The sequence below is a fragment of the Mastomys coucha genome, unplaced genomic scaffold, assembly GCF_008632895.1.
Source record: "Mastomys coucha isolate ucsf_1 unplaced genomic scaffold, UCSF_Mcou_1 pScaffold1, whole genome shotgun sequence".
NCBI classification, from domain to species: Eukaryota; Metazoa; Chordata; class Mammalia; order Rodentia; family Muridae; genus Mastomys; species Mastomys coucha.
This window is the reverse complement of record NW_022196891.1, coordinates 84871533-84893333: the sequence shown is the minus strand read 5'-3', so window position 1 is coordinate 84893333 and position 21801 is coordinate 84871533. Positions and strand designations below refer to the sequence as shown.

The 21801-nt window shown below is 43.3% G+C and overlaps 1 protein-coding gene and 1 long non-coding RNA gene across 7 annotated transcripts in view; one reads left to right on the top strand and one right to left on the bottom strand.

Annotated features, from left to right (window-relative positions):
- The window catches only part of Esrrg (estrogen related receptor gamma), a 628608-nt gene that overhangs the window by 451279 nt on the left and 155528 nt on the right, over nt 1–21801 (bottom strand). Inside the window, exon 1 of one of the 6 annotated variants that reach the window (XM_031338254.1) lies at nt 2322–2341. The exons of the other annotated variants lie outside the window; for them this stretch is intronic. The gene's annotated coding sequence lies outside the window, so the exon portion shown is untranslated. Of the gene's footprint in view, nt 1–2321; nt 2342–21801 lie in introns of those variants that run through there. 6 annotated transcript variants of the gene reach the window in all.
- On the top strand, nt 1096–7994 carry LOC116068566. The gene is made up of 2 exons (XR_004109621.1): nt 1096–1193; nt 7828–7994. It is a non-coding gene; the product is annotated as an uncharacterized LOC116068566 (long non-coding RNA).

Genomic DNA, 21801 nt, shown 5'->3' with positions numbered 1-21801 from the left:
CAAAGCTTACATCACAATGACAATGCTTTCATCACAATGACAAAGCTTTCATCACAATGACAAAGCTTTCATCACAATGACAAAGCTTACATCACAATGACAAAGCTTTCATTGGCTGATTTTGGATGCTGACTCTGCCTCAAATCCATGTCCATTCTCAGATTAGACTTCAGAAAAGTGGGATCTGTTTCCCCCTCTAACTGGCCATGAAATTTATCCTCAGCAACAGCAGTGAGGCACTTTGTTAGCATTACTATGGCACCTTTAGGAGGCTCCTAGAGATATTCAAAGAGCAAAGTCCTTTAAGGGGAACATCCACAAACAGAAAAATCTGCCTTTTTTCATCTCTCTTTTTATGATCTGCTTATTTTTATTTTATGTGCATGTGTAAGTGCCTACATGTATGTATGTGCGCCACATCAATGCCTGGCGCCTGTGGAGGCAAGGAGAGGGTGTCCAATCCCCTGGAACTGGAATTACAGGCTTTAGGCAGCTGTGAGCCACCGAGTGGATGCTGGAAAACAGTGCAGGGCCTTCCCAAGGGTGGTACGTGTTTCTAACTACTGCACCATCTCCCCACCCCTCCTTAGTTCTCAGCATTGGTCTTCCACAGGCATTTCTTATTTGACAGCTCAGTAGTGGCACACGCCTTTAATCCCAGCACTTGGGAGGCAGAGGGACGAGAGACAGGAGGGATTTCTGAGTTCGAGGCCAGCAGGTCTACAGAGTGAGTTCCCGGACAGCCAGGGCTACACAGAGAAACCCTATCTCGAATAAGCCAAAAAAGAAAAAAAAAAAAGACAGCTCTGTTGGTAATTTTCAACTTCCTGCACCATCTCAAAGTGAACCCCAAGGTCTTCCTTGTTGCTTCAGTAGCAGACAAGACCAAAGCCAGACACTTTCTTCAGAGCTAGCTTTTCACTCTCTCATCCAGTAATCCCGCCCCTTCCCGCTGCTCCACCCCGCCCCCTACTTTATGCACTTCCTCACTGCACTCCCATTGGCCACCTAAGTGCATCCACAATTTGCATATGCACACGGCTGGGATGTTTGGACACCTAACTAAAGGAAGGCCCACTTCCATTTCTCCCCACCAGGATGGTGATGAATTGGCTTCTCGAAGCTCTTCTGACAGAGAGTGGAAATGGTAGCTACCATGGCCACGGGATGTCCTAGCTCCCCTGCGCAGAAAGGTATTCAGTGCACGTAGTAATTATCCATCCATCTCGCTCACACTAAAGGCATGGCAATGCAATTTTAGCCTTATAATCAAGACCATATGACAAAAACCAAGGCCATTAGGGACCAATTTCGAGCATTCTCTGCAAGACAATGATTTTCCAACCGCACTTACATATGCTGAGCAGTTGCCTCTGCATGACTGCAGCTGCTGCCCGTTAGGCGACACCCTCTGTTTTCCAAAGCCTTCTCAGGAATGCAATAGTGCAAGGTTTTGATGCCTTGCTGGCTTTTTTTTTTTTGTTTGTTTTTTATTTCCCAAAGCATCGTAGGAACTGCTGAGGGTAAGTACAACTTCAGCTTGTGCCAGTGACCATACACCGCAGGGAGTCGCTTCCCTTTCTTCTTTCCTCATGCCTGTGCCTGGACACAACTGTCCCTCTCCACTCCGTTCGCTTCCCCTTGAACTAAAAGCAAGGTCTTCTAGACCCCTAATTGTTCAGGTGCCCTTTTGATTTCACCGCTTCAGATTCAGTGACGTAGCAGTGTTATCTCTGAAAGGCCGTGACGCCATCATAAATCACAGAACTATGTCCAGGCAACACGCCACTTACCAGGATGTAAAGAGATCTTAAAATTGTATGAAAGTTAGCGCAAACATCTTCATGCATTGTTTTCCGGGGCAGAGAGATGACTCAGCAGTTAGGGATACTCCATGTTCCTCCATGGAGGGCCTGAGCTCAGGTTCTAGCACACACATCTCAGGCAACTTGCAACACCTAGAACTCCAACTGCAGGAGATCCGGTACCCTCTTCTAGTCTCTGAAGGTACATGTGCGCACACACACACACACACACACACACACACACATACATGCACACATACATACATACACACATACACAACACGCATGCGCGCGTGTACACACACACACACACACACACAATTTATTATTTATTCATTTGGAAGAAACCAAAAGTCATTAAATAGACTATGCAAAATGGAAAAAGAAATGCCAGATGCTATAATATACTAGCATTCTTTTGGATTTCCTATGGACCCCACCCTCCTTCCAGTTTCTCAGTTGGTAAGAGGATATAGGTGGTTATCTCTGGATATCAGGATATCAGCTTATAGTTACCTCAGTTCCTTAGTTTATAAGACATATTGTATCATAATATCTCATTTTACCAAGTTTCAAAGTTATGAGACAAGGGCTGGTGAGATGTCTCTCTGTGTAAGGACGTTGTAGTACAAGCCAGAGGACCTGAGAGTTATTCCCGGAACCCACGGGTTAAGAAGACAGAATGCCCTTCCAAGGTTTGTTTGTTCCCAACCTTCCATGCCTGTGATGTAGCAGGAATGCCCATACCCATACCCACAATAAATAGGATAATAAATAAACAGAAATCTTTAAGAACTTCTAAGATAAGGTAAATGTGAGTATCGTTGGTATTTTTAAATGCAAAGCTGCATGGCTTATTTCATGTTGAAGTAATATTTGGCATAATGAAATGCATTTGAAACTACAACACAGCTTCATTCCACTAAAGATGCATTCACATATTCTTGATGACCGTTTTCCAGAATGTTCTGTGAGGACACTCAACTTCCCCTGAACTCGATCCACCAAAAACCAAGTTTGGTCAACTTCACTGTGTAACCTAGAAATACCAATTATTCAGGGTTCTTTTAAAAAAATCATTTAGTCACTTTTATTTTATGTATGAGAATTTTGTCTGCAAGGATTTATGTGTACCACATGTATGCAATACCCACAGAAGCCAAAAGAGGGTGCCAGATGCCCTGTAACTGGAGTTACAGATCCTGAGAGCTTCCAAGTGGGTGCTGAGAAAGGAAGCTAGGTCCTCTGGGAGAGCAGCCCGTGCTCTTAACCACCGGACCGTTCCTCAGTCCTGCTCCTACCTCTTGATGCCTAGTTTAATATGAGCACTTTCAAGAAAAACAAGGGCAGGGAAAATTATGTTCCTTTCAACAGAAAACACCCAAAAGCTCCTCATGACTGTACCTGAGCAAGTGTTAACAAAAAGATTTTATATAACATTTGTCAAATATCACGGCTTAAGAAATCTGTGCACTGAGCCATATTCTGGTAGCGCAATCCGGCTCTGAAGGTAAAAGATGTGTGCCTTGGATCATCAAGTCTATGGCGTACACGTGGCTACGACCCTGCTGTACACTTCCTCAGTTAAGATGCTTGCCAGCTGGCAGGCAAAGGAGGAAGGTGTCCCATGTCAGAGGTGAGCATGTGGGAACTCAGAATCACCTGATGCCACTGTCAACAGCACCTGGGGCTAGGTGAAATCTGAATCCCTCGAAATGCCTTCAGAAATGATTGCCCAACGATGCTACACTGAGAATAGAGCCATCACATATCGTGTTTTAGAAGTGAGATGTTCCCCCTCTAGGCTGAGATGCTTGAATATTCAAGCTCAGTTGGCTGTGCCATCCGAGAGGATTGTGAAACTTCAAGGAGACAGAGGCTTGCTGGAGGAAGTGGTTCACTGGGGTGGGCCTCGAGGCTCCTAACTCCCCGCTCATTTTGTACTTGCTGGGTCCTAACTCCCCGCTCATTTTGTACCTGCTGGGTGGTTGCAGGAGGACCAGCACCCTCTCACGGTACAGCCACACCTACCTCACCATGATGGGCAGAACTCACTGAACAGTTAAGCCGTGATGGTTCTTCCCTGTCTCACCCTTGCTATTCATTGACTTAAAGGACCAGAAGGAGCTAGCCTGTGCCATGTCTAGCACTCAGTTACAAATAACAGAAAATGGCCAAGTCTTCCTTAAGACTTCATAAAACTGAACAATACAAGTGGTTGTGAGCAATGCCTGTGTCAACAGAGTGCTTATCCTGGGTCTGCCACAGGCTTTTAGTCAAGGAACAATCTTAATATATAGATACACGGAACTTTGGAATTCTGTACGTCTTTCAATTATTATTATTTTTAATCCTGTGGAAGCACTCAAGCAGACACGAGTTCCCGGAACCCTGGATCCCTCTGACCAAAGGTGGCCTCGCTTCTGATGACTCTTGCTGAATTGGGTCTTGTATCTTCTGTGTTCACTGCTCCTCACTGTCATTGTGACCTAAGTAGTAAAAGGCTAAGCCCTTAGACTCCCCTTTTATGTTTCAATACTCCTGTCTACCTGGTCACAGATGTTCTTTGTAAACTATGAATACCTAACAACTTTCTAAAAGACTACCGCTAGCTGATGTGTCCTCTCTGAATTCATTTACTCAGCTTCCTGCTTAGAAGATTAACTTGCATATCTAATAGGAATCTACTTTACATCCTTTAGCCAAATCTACCTCATTTTCCAATCTTCTAATATTTTGTATTTTCTGGTGGTCTGGACCAAAAAAATAACCTTTGGAGTTATTATCCAATGCCTCTCGTGCAATTTCAAAACATACTGGGGCTTGGCTAAGTCTCCTCTTATTGTTCACATCTCCGTCATTACTCTCCCAGAACACTATGATAGAACAGCATCTTTGTTTCTGTGTTTTCCCTCTCCTGCCTGTTCTTTGAAAATGAAAGCGCTCAGTTATTAGTAAATGTATTAACCAATGCTTACAATAGAATGCATTGATTTTAAAGTACAAAATTTAGGACCAGGAAGATGGCTTAGTCAGGAAAGTGCCTGTCTTGCCAGCAAGAGGTCAAATTTACAATGCCCCAAGGCCCACATAACAGCCTGGTGTGGCTCTAATCCCAGCAGAGAGGAGGCTGAGTCAGCTGATCCCTGGAGCTTCCTAGATGGCCAGCCTACCCAAATCAGTAAGTTCTGGGTGCAGTGGGAGGCCCTGTCTCAGAAATCAAAGGGGAGAGCTACTGAGAAAGACAACTGACAATTGTTGGGTGCCACATCCATGCACGCCCATATACACACACACGCACTGCGCACATGCATGTACATACACAAATAGGGTGTAAAACTTGCTAAACTTTTACAAATGGGTACCTTCTCAAAGCCATCACAATTGAGCAGAAGACATTATTATCTTTCTAGAAGGTCCCTTCTTATATGGTCTAGTCAGTCACATGACAGGAACTTCTGGCATGGTTTCAATTGTCAAAGCCTACTTTGCCGTATTCAAGAATTTACAAGAATGAGAATACGGGGAGGGGGTTGGGGGTGGATATAATATCTGGTTTCTTTTTTTACAACATAGGGTAGAAATTTTGATTTCATATAAACTACATGTTTTTCAAATATTTGCATGATCTCTCTTTCTCATACACACATACACACACACACATCCACACACCCACACACCCACACACCCACACATACACACACCCACACACCCACACACACCCACACATACACACACCCACACACCCACACCCACACACACTCACACCCCCACACACACACCCCACACACACATACATACACACACACACACACACACACACACACACACACATGATTTAAGCCCAGATCTTCTTTGATTATTATACATTTGGTTACTGTCAGCCAGAATTTTATTGCAAATGTTTCTTGCTATTTTGGTAATTCTGTCAAGTATGAAATGCTCCTTTACTGGAGTTTCAACTCCCCTTGAGAGCCAATGATTTTGACATGTTTTCATACACTTATTGGTCATTTCTATATCTCCTTGTGTAATATGTCTGCTCAAATCCATTTTTTAAGAGTGACTTTAAGCAATATGTCAACTAGCATCATTTCTCTGCTCAAAACAGTCCAATAGCATTTGTGTCTCCTAGTAAAGATCCCAGCCCTGACATATCCACAGCACGGTCATCTGGACACTCAGCCTTGAGAATTCATTCTCACAGGGCTGCTTAGCCTATTGCCAATGCCTCAGCCCATGAAGAGCACACAGCACACCTGGAGCAGCACACATCACACCTGGAGTGGCATATATTACATCACACCTGGAGCGGCACACATCACATTACACCTGAAGAGCCTCCAGGAACCTTCCTGATCCAGATACTTATATTCTCACTTCCTTTTGGTCTTTCTAGAATATTCTACATAAAATAGCAACCAAATCCTCAGTTTTCTCTATACCCAATTTCAATTTTATCTTCTTCATAGAATCATTAAGATCAAACTAAAACTTATTTGTGCTTGTTTTGGCTCCATCTTTCTTTCTTAGTCTCCCTCCCTCCTCTTCCGTTCCTTTTTCTCCCTACACCAAAATACAAACAAGGAGAACAAGAATGTTCCCCGTTTACTCTAGAGCTAGCCTGCTCATCCCTAGTTCTCTACACTCAACAAAACGTAAACCTCTGGATACATATAGCTCCAACATTTATTGACTTAAATAAACAAGTTGTTACTTAATTCTAAGCTGCACATTTGCCTACTTAAATTATCTTACAACTTTCTTTTAAGTAGCCAGTTAAAAAAAATCTAAGAGGTTTAAAGGAGATTTAAAAGGAGTTTGAATATCTTATCCTTATTTAAAAGCCACTTTGTGGAGGAGGGGACTTCCCTGCCTTCTTCTCATGTCCATCATTAAAGAAGCCAGGGCAAGCACTTGAGTGGACCACAAAGGAAGCCTGCTTGCAATTGCACACAGCATGGCCTCTCTCACCAGGGAACTCTCTTGACAGACCGAGGAATAGAGAGAACCTGTGGAGGCTGCTGGCTCTCTCAAAGTCTCATGCTCAGTTAGCTTTCTTACAGCCCAGGACCACCTACCTGAAGAAGATGTCTGCCGGTCTCTCCCTCACCCTACATGTTCACAGACCAATCTAGACAATTTGTTTCTCTAACGATTCTAGGCTGTGTCAAGTGGCTTGGTGCAAGCTAACTGGGACATGTGTGAGCCAAACACTTTCAAGAACAAAATTAAAAAAAAAAAATGTTTACACACATCCAGACCATTGGTTAGGATGTGAAATATGCCCCCAGAGACTTACATCTCTGAACTAGTCCCCAGCTGGTGGCACTATTTTGGACGTTTGTGGGAGACCAGAACCTTGCTGGAGGATATGGGTCATAGGAGACCAGCTGGAAATGGTGAGGTTCGGCCCCACTTTCAGTCAGCTCTCTGCTTCCTGAGTACAGACACAATGTAACCAGCAGCATCCCCCAGCAGCAGCATGCCTTCCGGCCCGTGACAGGCCATGTGCCTTCACGACCTCAGACAAAGAAAACACTCTGTTCAGTTGCTTCTTGTCAGGTACCTGGTCACAGCCATGGCCAGAGTAATGAATGTCTATGACTGTGTTTATGCACCTGAGCATACACAGTCGTCACAGTCCAGCTAGGTGAAGTGATAATCAAATGGGCAATGTGTCCTTTACTAAGTGCCTGCCACACACTAATCCTCACAAAATATCCCCGGGGGACTTTCCTACTTTGCAGATTAAGTTGAAGTGAAGGGATCTTTAAGTAAGTTGTCAAATCCTTATCAACTAGTCTCTCCTCCAGCCAGGATTTCAGCTTTATTATATTTTATCAGTTTGCCTTAATAGTTCATAGACACATAGGTGGGGATGTGCGTAAGCTTGATTTAAATTAGAAATAGAACATTTAAGAAGTATGCAATAAACAGAAAACATTCTAGGGCCTTGCATTGCTTTTTAGGAATGATTATAATACATACATGTGGATAATAAGTTTTCTTTTCTCCATAGTAAAACTGAAGAGTAACCATGCATCACATAACTACTGCGAGAAATGCAGAAGTCCAAGGAGGTCCTCGTACCTGGTTCCTGATGTAAGCAAGGCTTAAGGCCCAAGCGCAAAGACCCTCACCCAGCCCCACTCCTCTCCAGTATAAATACCACCTTTAATATGCAAATGCTATTCTTTGATTTCCTTGGTAGTTTTATCATACAAATGTATTCTTAAAATATTCTTGTTTTTATTCCTGCAAGATACCACTCTATAGTTGTAAATGGCTAAGCTGTATCTAATCAACTAAACCCCATTGGCTGCGCACTGAGGGGTGGTCTTAATGAGATCATTTGAGTTGAAAAGAACCCCTGGTCACCCCTCTGTGCCACATAAAAGGACTCAGATGAAGAAACTTTTGCGGCCCTCACCCTGGCTGGCAAGTTCATTTATCTTGCTGCTGAGGCATTTATTTCTTCACTGGTATTAGAACCTACTTCTCTAAGATTCCAATGTGGACTAAGCACTGGTAGCTCTCTAGGGACTTCCAGGATGCCAGCATGGACTGGGACTGCTGCTGATGCATCCAATCTCACGGACTGAACAGCTACCAGACTCTTGGCCTTTCATCTGGATAACATCATTGTTAGACTGCTTGGACCACAGTCTGTAAGCCACACTAGCAAATCCCCTTTTAATACACACAAGCATACATATATACACATACACACATACATACACACACATACACATACACACATATACATACACATACACACATATACAGACACATGTGTGTATAAATACATACATACACATGCTTATACATACAAATACATACACACATACACACATACATACATACACACATATGTACATACACATACCTACACACATACACACACATCATACTTATGCAAACATACACACATATACACATACACATATATACACACAGACACACATGTGTACATACACATACACACACATACAGACACACATATGTGCATACACACATAGACACACATACATACATTCACATACAAGCACATACACACATATATACACACACACACACACACACATAGTCACTCCTGTTCCTTTAGATAAGCCTTCTACAGCTGTCAGGACCCCTCTCTGCTGATCTCGCTTCCTCACATGATAGCTGACCTTTGAGTCCCTAGCGGCCATCATCATGAACGTCACAGCTCTCCTGAAGTTCTCTGTATGAACTCATTGCTTTCATTTGTTCGTCTTCCTGCTGAGACCAGACACATAAAATATATCGTAAAACTGTTATTTGATAGAATGCTATGTGTCCCATTGGAGGCTGATGGATCAATGGAATCATGGAGGCCTCTAACACCAGGACCACCCCAGATGGAAACTATATCTACAAAAGAAAACCCCGCAGCTGAGAGGAAAAGATGAACTCTTGAGGAAATGGTTCCTGGACAGTTGAAGAATCGTGAAGAACTGCCTCCCCGCTTTCAGCACAACAACAATTGAAGCCTCCTGGGAAGCTGAAAGAGCAAACCTCTGAACCTCGCAGACAATACTAATGAATGTTTTTATGACTATCTAGTCATCAAAAGGATATTATTCTTACAATAACTAAGAAGTAAGCCATAAAGGAAAAGACTGAAAATTCAATCTAAGCAAAAGAAAAACAATATCATCAAAGGACTCAAGACAGAAGCCAGAAGAGGAAGCTGTAACCTCTAGGAAACATGGGATGTGTCTTATCTCCTGTGAGGATTTGTTTTTAAAGTAGGGTCTTGACTTTCCCCACCTAGTTACAAGGGGAGTGCCTCAACCTTCCTATTTGTTTAGTTACAAGGGGAGTGCCTCGACCTTCCTATTTGTTTGGTCCTTTGTCCAACTGGACGGGGAGATGCTAACACACTTACCACACATCTTTTAGGCTGCTCTTTGTTGAAGCCCACGTAAAATTCTACCTTGCTTCAAAGAAAAGCGACTAACCATAGGTGGCATTGTTGTAGCACACATCTTGTTCTCAATAGCCTGGATGTCAGCAAAGACTGATACTAGCAAAACTTCATTTAAGTTTTTTAATTCCATTGAAGGAGAAGGTCATCGACACTTCAGTAATTGCTATTGAAAACCATTCGGCTAAAAGAGAAAACACACGCGCACACACATACACACACACAAAATAAATCGTGGCATAATCTTTACTACAGATTATTCACTTTAAAAGAATTACCTAGTAGTGGTCTCATGATAAGATCACTATTTCAATTATCTTGCCTAGGAAAGTTTTTGATTATGATTCTTAAGCAATAGCTGGATAATTTATACACTCCAGACAGAATTCCATTCCCGTTTTTCTTACCCCTGAACAGAAAGTCTAAGTTTTAAAGCTTTGTTCTAATTTTCGCACAAAGGACTAGAAAGAACTTGCCACAGTTTTGATATAAAATACCTTTGACAGACTTGTGTGTGTAGACACTTTGTTGCCCACTGCCAATGCTGTTTTAGAAGGTTCTGGAACCTTTAGGGAGGGAGGTATGGTTAGGGCAAGGGGGTCTCTAAGAATAGGATTCAGAGTGTTCTATCCCAGCCTGCTTCTGGTCCCCGTTTTGCTTCTTGGTTGGTATCATATGAGAAGCCACTACTGGGAGCTGCCACCATTGCAGAACAAGCTATTGTGCCACACTGCCTCTACCGCGAAGGACTGCATCCCTTAACTCTGAGCTGAGACAAAGTCTTACCCCCTTAACATGTCTCCGTCTCATGTTTAGTAGCCCCAGTGACGCTAAGCACAAGGCTAATGAGGCAGATCCGTGGGCAGAGTTCTTGCCTAGTATCATGCAGCCCCGAGTTCAATGGCGAACACCACATAAATCCTGCATGGTGGTGCGCGCTTGGAACCCAGCTCTTGACGAGTACAGCTAAGAGTATCAGAAACTCAAGGCTTAACCTCAGCCACATGGTCAATTTGAGGCCAGCCTCGGTTACTTCATATCTTGCCAAAGAAAAAAGGAAAGAAGGAAGAGAAAAGGAGGAAAAAGAAAAGTAAGTCACTAACATAGAGGTGGCCCAATAGAAGAAGGGACTTGGAGAAATATCTGTCCTTCAGACAGGGAGCATGCTGCAACTGGGAGCCTCAGAAGGAGCCCTGATGTTGCTAATCACTCAGGACTGGTCACCCAACGATTTCTTCCCATCTAGGAACACTGGGGGCCTTCAAGTCTGCGGTTTCTCCTCTTCCGCATTCCAGAAGGATGGGGTTTAATAGAACGAAGAGCCTAAAATTTCCCTATCTGTGAACATATAAAACTAGGCTCCCGTTCGAGAGCACGCTCCAGAAAGGAGCACTAGCGAACATCTCAGGCTACAACGTTAGCTTGAAAAGTCCTGCATCTGTTGCCTCATCCTTCTGACGTCAGGTTCCCACGAGCAACGAAGGCTTGGGGTACTAAATTCTAAAAGCTGCTGTTACTCTAACAAAACCCGTCACTGAAAACACAAAGCCAGAGAAACAGCAGAGTGTCTAATGGAGCACAGGGTAGGATCATCCACATCTAATTGTTTTGAAGCTTTTAGAAAAAGCTTCAAAGCTGTCCTGTTTCAAGGCTACATCACCAGTGTTGCCTGTGAAAGAATGACAGCTTAGATAAGAACAGGGCAAATGAACGTGGAAAGTAACAACTAAGGAATTATATAACAATGAACATGGCATGATGGCTGATAAGCAAGGGAAGGCCCGTGTCTACTCCTGTCTTTCCACAGGAGTACAGTAGCTTCTAATGCTGCAGCTTACAAACTCAATCACCTGGGTTCAAGATCCACCTTGCCATGAATGAGCCACAAAGGCCCTTGGCACTTTTTTTTTTTCCATAATGGCTCGTGGCTATTTCAAGAAAGGAGAAAAAATAAAAATGAAATTCAACTCACTGACTTGCTGGAAAACTTAATGAGGTTGCTGTACTTAAAACACTTTGCACACTGTAAGTGGGTAAGTGTGGCTGGTCTATATGGAAGACAACAGGATTTGTCAAACGTCAGTGAGAGCAAGATGCAGTAGGCAACAGGAGGGATCCATAGTGAGGATCGCAAGAGAGGTGGCCGAGTTGCCTTCTGAGGCTATAAACCATCATTGCTTCAGAGACGTAATCCTGCCTGAAATGGAAGGGAAGGGAGAAGAATAGCCATATTGCTGCTCGGAACTGGGCTTGGAGTAACTTGGGCTCACTAACAGCTCGGCTCCCAAACACTCACTTACGCCATCTTTCTTGGGGTCCCCAAGGGCTTGAAAGCATCATCCTATTTCCTGCCACAGCACTAGTTGGATCCCTCTTGCAATACTTGCAATACAAGGACCCGTCTCTCTACCTCCATTATCTCCAAATAAAGTTTTAAAAATGAGCCTCTGACCTATAAAAGACTTTTAATGATACCACAGCAAGTATTAACTATGCAGGCTGCCTTGGAGAGTCTTGGAGGAGAGAAGATAGAAATGTGTCCACTGATTCCCTTAAGAGGGTGTGCATGTATGGTTTCCTCTGGGCTCTGTAGTATATGCCGGGAGAATACAGTCCCCACCTTAGGAAATCTGTTCCATTGAGAGAAGTACATTATTCAACAAAAGTAAGGGATCTGAGAGGAGTACTCAAAGAACCAGCATGAGACAGGAAAGCCAGGCAGGGCTATCAGAGGATGAGAGTGGAAGGGTGCTATTTTAAAGGGGAAGACATATGAGCCAGACGAAGCAAGTCTTGGTGATTCTGAGGAGACACTACCCTAGGCGTGAGCATCCAAGGATCTAAGCGAGGGTAACAGGGCAGCCTTACTGGGCAGAAGGCACCAGCGAGAGAAAAGCTAGAAGGCACTGCAAGGGTCAGACAAGACTTCCTGGTACTGTGTAGGGCTTTGACCTTTGTCTTCTGGAATCACGTGAAACTATTAGCATATATAGGCAAAGAGCAAAGGAACCCTGGACCGAGCCTGAGAATTACGTACGGAAAGATACAGGATGCTTTGCTCAGAAGGACCTGTCAGAGAACGACGCCTTCTGAGGTCCCAGGTAGGCTTCTGACCCCACCACTCCCCCTTCCAAGTGTACGTCCAGCCTGCTTATGCCTGTATTTACCCCATGGGCAACTCTGCTGAGATGCTCATGACGAGAGGTTTAGACAATGGTAGCGCAGAGTGGAGGATGCCCGTAAGGAGGACATCTGCAGGGAAGAGTGTAACGGCTGACACTGAGCATAGCCCTGTGTTTACTTGACCCTAGAGGCAGATCTGGAAAACTCATCATCCAAACTTGCTCTTCATTCGGGTCCAGATAATACCTGTCCATATTAAAAATGTTAGCCGTTCTGTATTTATAAAATGAGAAAAGAAGGGGGAAAAAATCTCCGGCAGGGAAATAAAAATAAAATGTATGATGCACAGAGGTGGTGGGAAGATATAATGTTATTTTACATATTTGATATAGAGCCTAAATTAAGCCATAGAAAAGAGGCCATGAATCTTCACAGCCTCATTATCACGCCTTCCTAAACCTCAAATACAGAAAAATACATTTCATAAACAAAGACCCAATAGGATTTTAATAGTACAATAAATTTCAGAGACATTTGCACTAATCACATTTCATTACTTTTTTTTTTTTTCTCTAAGAAATTCCATTTGATGGAGAGTCAGATTTTGAAAGAAGGTACAAAATATCTTCGGAGAGCTAGTTTTTGATTAACCATAGAGATGTTAGCCAAATGTATTCTGGACGTGCCAAGCAGGTATGTAACTTAAAATACACTTGCATGGCCTGTGTCCCTCCCTCATTCATAGCTTCGCTGTGCCAATGGTTAATCCCCTAATATCCCTGAGAAACATCTTTTCTCTAAACAATGCAAAATGTCACAAAATTCAGACCTCTGTGTGAGCTGTCAACCCGGAAGGTGTTCTATAACCCTGGCTGCTATCCAGCAGATTCATGTTTTTCAATCTCTGTAGATGAACTTTCAACTCAATATGTCCAGCTTCCCGTCACTACCTTGGTTGGAGAAACTTTAGTTTGAATGTCATTGCCAGAATAATCTCACATGAAAGAGACACATTCACCTAACAGGAACATCCTACCAGGACAAGGGGTCTTAACCTGTACCCTGTATCTTAGCTGTCAATCCTACAGCTGTATTTCAGTGTAGGAGAAGATCACGGGGCCAGTGGGTGTGCTTATCTTGGGTTGCAGCCCACTTCTAAATTGTATATGTACTGGAATCCCAATTCCCTACTTGTCCTAAGCCTTCTGAGGGCCTGCATCCATTATCTCGGTGACTGAGCACTCAATCGGACGCACTCCCAGTCCTGAAGGGAGCTACTCTTAAACAATATAAATGTGTATAGGTGTGCACACAGCTCCCTGGGATGCTGGCAGGTGCTGGCAATGGCCCTCGTTCTGCGACTATACTAAGGCTTCATCCTAGCCCACAAGTTCTAAGTTAGAAACTGACCTTCTAGATCATCCTTCTCAAAGTTCATGGTGCTAAGTTGTCAAAGACCCTGTTACAATACTGATTCAACCAGTCTGGGGTGAAGACTGGAAGAGGTCTGCATTTCCCAGGAGCTCTAGAAAATGTAGACACTAAAGTGTACACCCTACACTTGAGGCAACGATTGTAATGTTTGCCAAGGAAAGAATTTGGTTGGAGGACAAAGTTCTAACAAAGGTTTGTTGCATCTGCTCATTCTGCCTCCAAGAGTGGTCCAGGCTTCTCCCCGCACCTTAGGTTTGGTTCTGGTTTCTCTTGTAGACACACTCATCACTTCTTCACACTCAAGTCCTACTTCATCCCAAAGAGTCACCCATAACAGAGCAGAATCCAGCCACGGAAGGTGGAGGCCCTAACAGGGAAAGGCTAATCCATGGCTTGGAGAGTACAGTCAAGCAGGGCTATTCTCCCACATGGTTTCTTCCCCACATTCTCCACCTGCACAGTCCAGGGAGCCTCAGTTCACTTCTGCAGAGAATAAAGCTAGACCCATCTTTTTCTCTAAAACTGCCTGTTGTGAAGACCACCATACTGTGGAACATTACAAAAGCAGCCACCAGTTGCCAAACCAATTGGCCCCATACAGCACGGTTGCCTTTGTAAGAACAGGCGCCGGATATTCTAAAGATAGAAGGATAAAACTCAGCCCGTAGGCTGATTACCTTCTGTCTGGCCCTACTTGTTATTCAGGTCACAGACCTCAGTGCTCCTGTGCGCTACCCTTGTCAACAAGGCTCCATGAATTTTCCCGAGCAAGAGCTCTTGTTTCAGTCTGACCACTGTTACTTTCTTCTGAAGCTCTCTAATGATGTGGAATGTGGAGTATCTTTTCCTACGCTCATCTGCCATCTGTCAACCTACTTTGGTGGTGTCTGTTCGGATCTTTTGTACATTTTTAGATTCCTGGTTAAGGTTTTGTATCTTTTGATTAACAAGCCCTCCTTGGACACATTGCTTGCAAATCTTTTCTCATCGTGTGTAAGCTGCCTTCCCACATTCTTTTGCAGGACAGCATCTTTCACAAAGTATCTTTTATAATGTTATTAATGCTATTACACGTGTCCTTTGTGTACTAATTGTACATTGGCATCACCCCAAGTTCATTGCCACATTAGAGGTCAATGGCATCTCACAGTGTCTTCTGGGGGTTTCATATTTGTGTCTCTTCTATGTAGTTGTGTGAAACACTTTGAGCTCATGTTTGTGAAGAACTTAAGATCTGAGTAGGATCTGGTTACTGCATGTGGACGCCTGCTCTCCCAACCTTGTTTAGGAGCATGTCCTTCCCCCTTTATATTACCATTGCTCCTCTTTTCAGAGATCAATGGACCTTTTACTGGATTCCTGGGCTCTCAACTCCACTATCATTCTTTAAATCTATCCTTGGCCAATATCGCCGTGACTACTATGCACTTCTAGCTAAGTCCACTGTGGGCTCTCCAACTCTGCTCTCCTTCAAAAGTGCATCAGCTAGCCTAAGTCTTTCTGCCGCTCTATGGTCATTTACGAATGGGTGTGTCAATACCACAGAGTAGCTTTCTGAGGTTTTGATGGGCGATGTATCGAGTCTTCGGATGAGGGTTGGAAGAGCTGACATCCTGATGCTATTGGGAATGCCTACCCATCGATATGGAATAATGATCTGTTTATTTAGTTTGCAGATCTCTTTCCTGCGTTGTGTAGGTTTGCTCGTAAAGATCCTGCCTATGTTTTGTTAGATTTATGCCGTATATTCCACCTTGGGGCATGCTGACATCAATGTCTAGCCTCCCCTGCTGTATCCGGCAGGAGTTTCCTCAGCTTCCACTCCTCCTGCTTCTTGAACTTGTTTCTGCTGGGTCTTCGGGTTCTGTACACTCTGTCACCTTGTTTGGGAAATCTGAAGAACATGACTTTGTCATTAATACCTTCGCGCATCCCTTCCTTTCCTGTGTACTGAGCACCAGTTGTTACTCTGTGCTATGAAAATAAAGCACAAACATATCATTAGTACTATCAAAGAAGTGATATTTAAGTGGTGGGGGGGGCAGTAAAGATTTAAGGAAAATCGTCCTGTAAGTCACCTAGAAGTGGAGATCCTCAGTAGCACTAAGTGGAGAAAGGCTGAAAGCATCCTCCTGGTGTCTGGGTTACTTTATTTTGGGGCTGGCTTTCCCCTTCATCAAAGTATATGTGTGTGTGTTGGGGGTGGGGACATACAGAGATAAATTGATTTTATTTTCTACTGACTGCAACAATTGATCTAATTCAACAATGAGTTCACCTTCAGCGCTTAATAAATACCTAATTGATTGACTGGCTGATGTTTCTGGAGCCTCATTTTTAACTATTAGGCCTTCCATAGAAATCTGCAAACAGGATTTTACATCTGCGATACAGTATGCCCTCCGAAGCCTACACATGTGGGCTGCTTTGGGCCTGAAGGGAAGCTGAGTCACATGGAAGATCGCTGCTTCTCCCTGTCCAGCCTCACAGACTCGGACTGGTCTAGCTTCTCCAAAGCCGGGTTCAGTGGAGCCCCTATTCATGGTTAGCTTTTGATAATCATCTAGGTGGTTTTTGATGGTTTTAAAAATAAAAAATGCCAAGAACTACTGGGAGGCACACTAGAGGAGTTTTCCAAGTTTTACTACCAACTGGAAAATCCACAAAAAAAAAAAAAAACGAAGATGAGAAAAATGCATCACTAAAAATCTAATGTGCAGTTGGCTAAATGATAAACCAATTTGAATTAGTGGGTACTAATTGAAAAGCTGCATGACAAAGTATTTTCCCATTAAGGCAGGAATTTGCTGAAGGCATTTTCAATTATTTATCATGCTTCAGTAAAAAGCTTCACACATCCCAACAACATCGGGTCGGCTTCAACTTTGCCTACTGATCGAATTTTTAGCACAATGGCTAACTAGCCCAGTGACTTTAAAAATTATATGCCGATGACCTTGAAACCAGTCTCCTCTTTTATGAGGTCCCCCCCTCCTCCTCTCCAGTCCTCATACCTAACTACACAGATGCTCAACCTGAGAATCTAATTATTATCAGAGAGTGCTAATATTTTAACCATATCCTGGCTTATCCGAATGGAGAGGCTCAGAGTTCACTCTGCTTTAGGAGACAAGTGGAGTATTTAGAAGTTCTGACCATCTAGAAGGACGTTTTCGATGAAGGACTATCTCCCTTTGTAGTACACAAATATTTGAATGTCCTTTTTCAATTGCTTGCATAACTTGCCCTTCTCAAAATCGGGGCAGAGGTGACTGCTGGGAGCCAAAATTGTGGATTCCAACCCTACAGGGAAGGGAATATGTCTGGAACATAATACCCTGTTGGTGCTCAATAAATGTTTATTAATGAGCCCCGTTTTCTGACCCAGGCACAGAGAATAAATCTAAGGAAGGAAGATTATGCAAATAGACAGAAAGGTCACCCAGCCCTACATGGGGGTGTGGCCCAGGGTGGGGGCAGAACCAAGTCATTCAGGTGACAGGACATCCTCCAGGGTGTACAGTAGTGACCCTCGCAACCCTCATTCCAACAGTTATCTATTCCGTTATGAAATCATGTAGAACATTTCAGTCAGCGGCTGAGAAACTGCTCTGGGTGGGGGTGGGGGTGCTCTTTTCTTACAAGGGTTTACGGAGATTTGTGGGCCATAGAAGTTGGTCCAGAATACACGGGGAAGGAAGAATTAAAGGGTAACCTAGAAGGACCATTAGTAAATACCGTTTCCACATTATGAAATGGTGGGATGGAAAGTGGGCCCGAAGCCAGGTCTAAATAAAAAGTGTGTGTGTGTGTGTGCGTGTGTGTGTGTGTGTAACAGTCTGTAGTGAAAGTTACAAGTGTGGTAGAACCACAAGCCTTGCTAATTCACGCCACCTAAACTGATGCCGTTAGGCAGGGGCCCCTTCACGGAAAGGCTACCAAATAAAATTGACTTTCTCTCATATCAAGCAGAGCAGCCAGGGAACAGTCACCAGATGCATCCTCAGAGGCACGTGTCCTTCCTCCCCAATTCTGCAGCAAGTCGGCACCAGTCATTAGCCATTTAAAATTATTGTTTTTAATCTAGTAAGTAAAACCGAAATTTGCGATGATTTGTCTTAATAAAATATTTATGATGCTTCAGGAAGATAGCTAAATAACTCTTATCTGAGAAAGAACAATGAAGCACAACTAAATTGATGTCCCCCCAAGTAGGACACACACCTCAAAAGATGTGTGCATAGACAGAAAAGATGGGCATGGTTACCGTGAAAGTATTCTCAGGCACTGTCCCCTTTTAATTGAAATCTTATCTGAGGTAAAAAAAAAAAAAAAAAACACCTCTGTACCTTCTGCCACACTAATCTTCCCTAGCCTGGAGGCCCACAGCTTGTGAATTATTAAACAATCATATTTGTAGCTGCAAATTGATTTCTGAGAGAATCCATATTGATTGAGATATTTAAGACTAATGATTTTGAGGTTAAGGTGTTTTGATGTTATTACGTGTGATGAACTAAATGGGTAAGGCTTTGTTTTGTGAAAGCCATATATATGGATATGGATATATATATATATATATATATATATATATATATATATATATATATATATATATATATATATATATCCATGAATTGATTTTGTCAGTCTCTTTAACCCTGAATCCACCCACCAGGTCAAGGGGTGAAGCAATCTTTCAAAAGATGCCAAAGAACGAAACATACTAACTCACTGCCAGGTGTTGCCCACATTCATAAAATGGTGGTAACTAGGACATTGAGTTGACTAGTTAGCGACTAGGGTTTTAAGTAATGGTGGTAACCACTAGTTGTATTAATCCATCTTGCTCAATTCTAGAAATTCAGAGTGTGTCCTCAAACCACAGACAAATCAACCCAGTCCCAAGATGAAAGCGAAGAGACCCAAAGTGGGTGAAGCAGAGACACCAGTCACAAGACAAGTTCATGCCAAGGTCACAGAGCATCTGGTCTCCACTACGAGTCACCAGCTCCATCTCCACAGAACTCACATGGCATCGTGATAGCCAATGACAGCATCAGAGATGCTTCCCACTGACTCAGCTCCTCAGGGGACCAAGATGCTGAGATGGTATAAACTACCACCCCAGCATTGACCCAGGCAGGTTACTGGAAGATGCCAAGCATGCAGGAAAACTGAGTTTCAGGTCCTGATCATCCATTGACTGGGTAAGCTTGCCCAGAGTGCCGAATAGCACCAGATCTTCCCCACATAGTATGAAAAATAAGATATAATCTCCACTGCATATAGTCACTTAGAATAATGCAGATAAAAGCTCTTTAGTCTTGAAAGCACAGTACAGGTGTATATTTTCCTGGTGTTTTAATTGCTGTTTTGATGTTTATTAAAATGGTGCTAAAGTACGTGTACATGTCTGTGTATCTATACATGTGTATGGAGTTGTATGTGCACATATGAATGCATGCATAGGCTAGAGGTCAACAGCAGGTGCTTTCCTCAATCACTTTCTACCTTATCTTTGAGACAAGATCTCTCACTCAATGTGGAGATCAGCTAGACTGGCTGGCCTGAAGATCCTCCTGTGTCTCGGTGCCCAGTGCTGGAGTGTGTACTTGTGGTTACACCTGTTGTTTTCACACAAGTGCTGACGATTCAGCTTGGGTCTTCATGCTTGTATCTGACTGATCCACATGCTCAGCCCCTTGTCTAAGGTTTTTAAACTGTAGGCTAAGAGTCTCTGATTTCAAGGGTCACTTTCAAACCATCACCCAGTCTTGTTGGCACAACCTTCAGAATACATCCAGGATCCAACCACGTCTCCCAATTCTGTGTTTATCTCTGCAGCCCAAGCCACTCTCTCCTCTTCCCTGGAGCAGGCAGCAGCCTCCTCATGGCATCCTTTCTTCCATTTCAGCCTTTCTTCAATCCACTCTCCAAGAGCTGGTGGAATGATCCTTCAGAAACATAACCACCTCATTCCTTTTTCTGATATCCCATAAGTAGCTTAACTTCAGTCAGAGCAAAAAGCATGGCCATGACAGTGACCTAATGACCCCACATACCGCCCTCCTTCCCCTCCTCATCTTCCCCCTTCTCCTCGCTCTCCTCCTCCCCCTCTTCTTCTCCCTCCTACCCTCCTCTCCCTCCTCCTCTCCCTCCTCCTTCTCCCCTCCCTCCCTCCTCCCCTTCTTCTCATTAGTCCTCCCTCCCTCCTCCTTCTTCTCCCTCCTCCTCCCTTCCTCCCCCTCCTTCTCCCTCCTCCTCACCTCCTCCCTTCCTCCTCCTCTCCTCCTCCTCGTTTTCCTCCTCCTCTTCTTCCCCCTCCTCCTCCTCCTTCTCAGACATCAGCCCTCCTGCTCTCCCCTCAGCAAATATCATTGCAATACCATTACCAACTTCCATTCCCAGTACCTGGAACACCAACAAAATAAAACATGTAACTTCTTTGAATCATTTTCTAAGTAGGTCTCTTTAACTAAAAACTACAACTCAAACTACATCATCTCTCATGTTCTGTTATTTGTCTTGTTTTGCTTGTTGTTTGTTTCCTTTTTGATCCACCAAGACATAGAGCTAATTATGTATTATGAGTATGTATTGTCACAGACATTTACCAAACACACAGAGAAAATTTTAAGTGGAAGTAAATAGCCATAATCCTACTACCATTAACAAATCCGTTCCTTTAAAGAATAAAAATTGTTTTAACACTTAACTGGATTGACTTCTCATAAAAAAAAAAAAAAGAGAAAGAAAGAAAGAAAGAGAAAGAAAGAAAGAAAGGAAGAAAGAAAGGAAGGAAGGAAGGAAGGGAAAGAAATAAACTTTCTGACAGACACGAGCCTCTGAGATGTCCAACCTCACAATTACAAGAACCTGAGTCTCACAGGTTTTCTTAGTCAAATGTAGGGAAGCGACCAGGAGTAACGATTCCCAGGGTTTGTAACCATAAACCACCTATGGCTCTGCCTCCAAACTTCTCTGGGTGAGAAATAAAAAGCCTGGTTTATAATTTTTTAAACAGAAAAAAAGAGGGGGGCTGCAGCCCTTTAAAACTTCTCAGTTGGAAAGGGCTATTTTTGGTCAATGATCTATTTTTATTTCTGCTCTGCTGTTTCTTGAGGAGTCCAATGACAAGGACCTGTCCTTCAAAGTTTTAGGCTGTGGGCACAGAATTAGCATTTACAATGACTTTCCTGGGATGTACGACACAGGTCTCTCTCCTCCCACCCCCAGCAGCACGTCTCCATCCTGTCCCCCTCAGAAGGATAGTGGGAGCAGTGTCTGGGTGAACCTTCCTACTTTCACCCAGAATTTTCTCAGGAGGCTTAAAGGAATTTACAAAAAAAAAAAAAATTAAAGGATCTGCACATGGGATTTAATTCCCAGGTCATGTTTGTTTCAACCATTGTTATTGTTTTGATTAGCAACCTCATTTTAGGTCATTCTTAATAACCCCCCCCACACACGTATATATATATATAT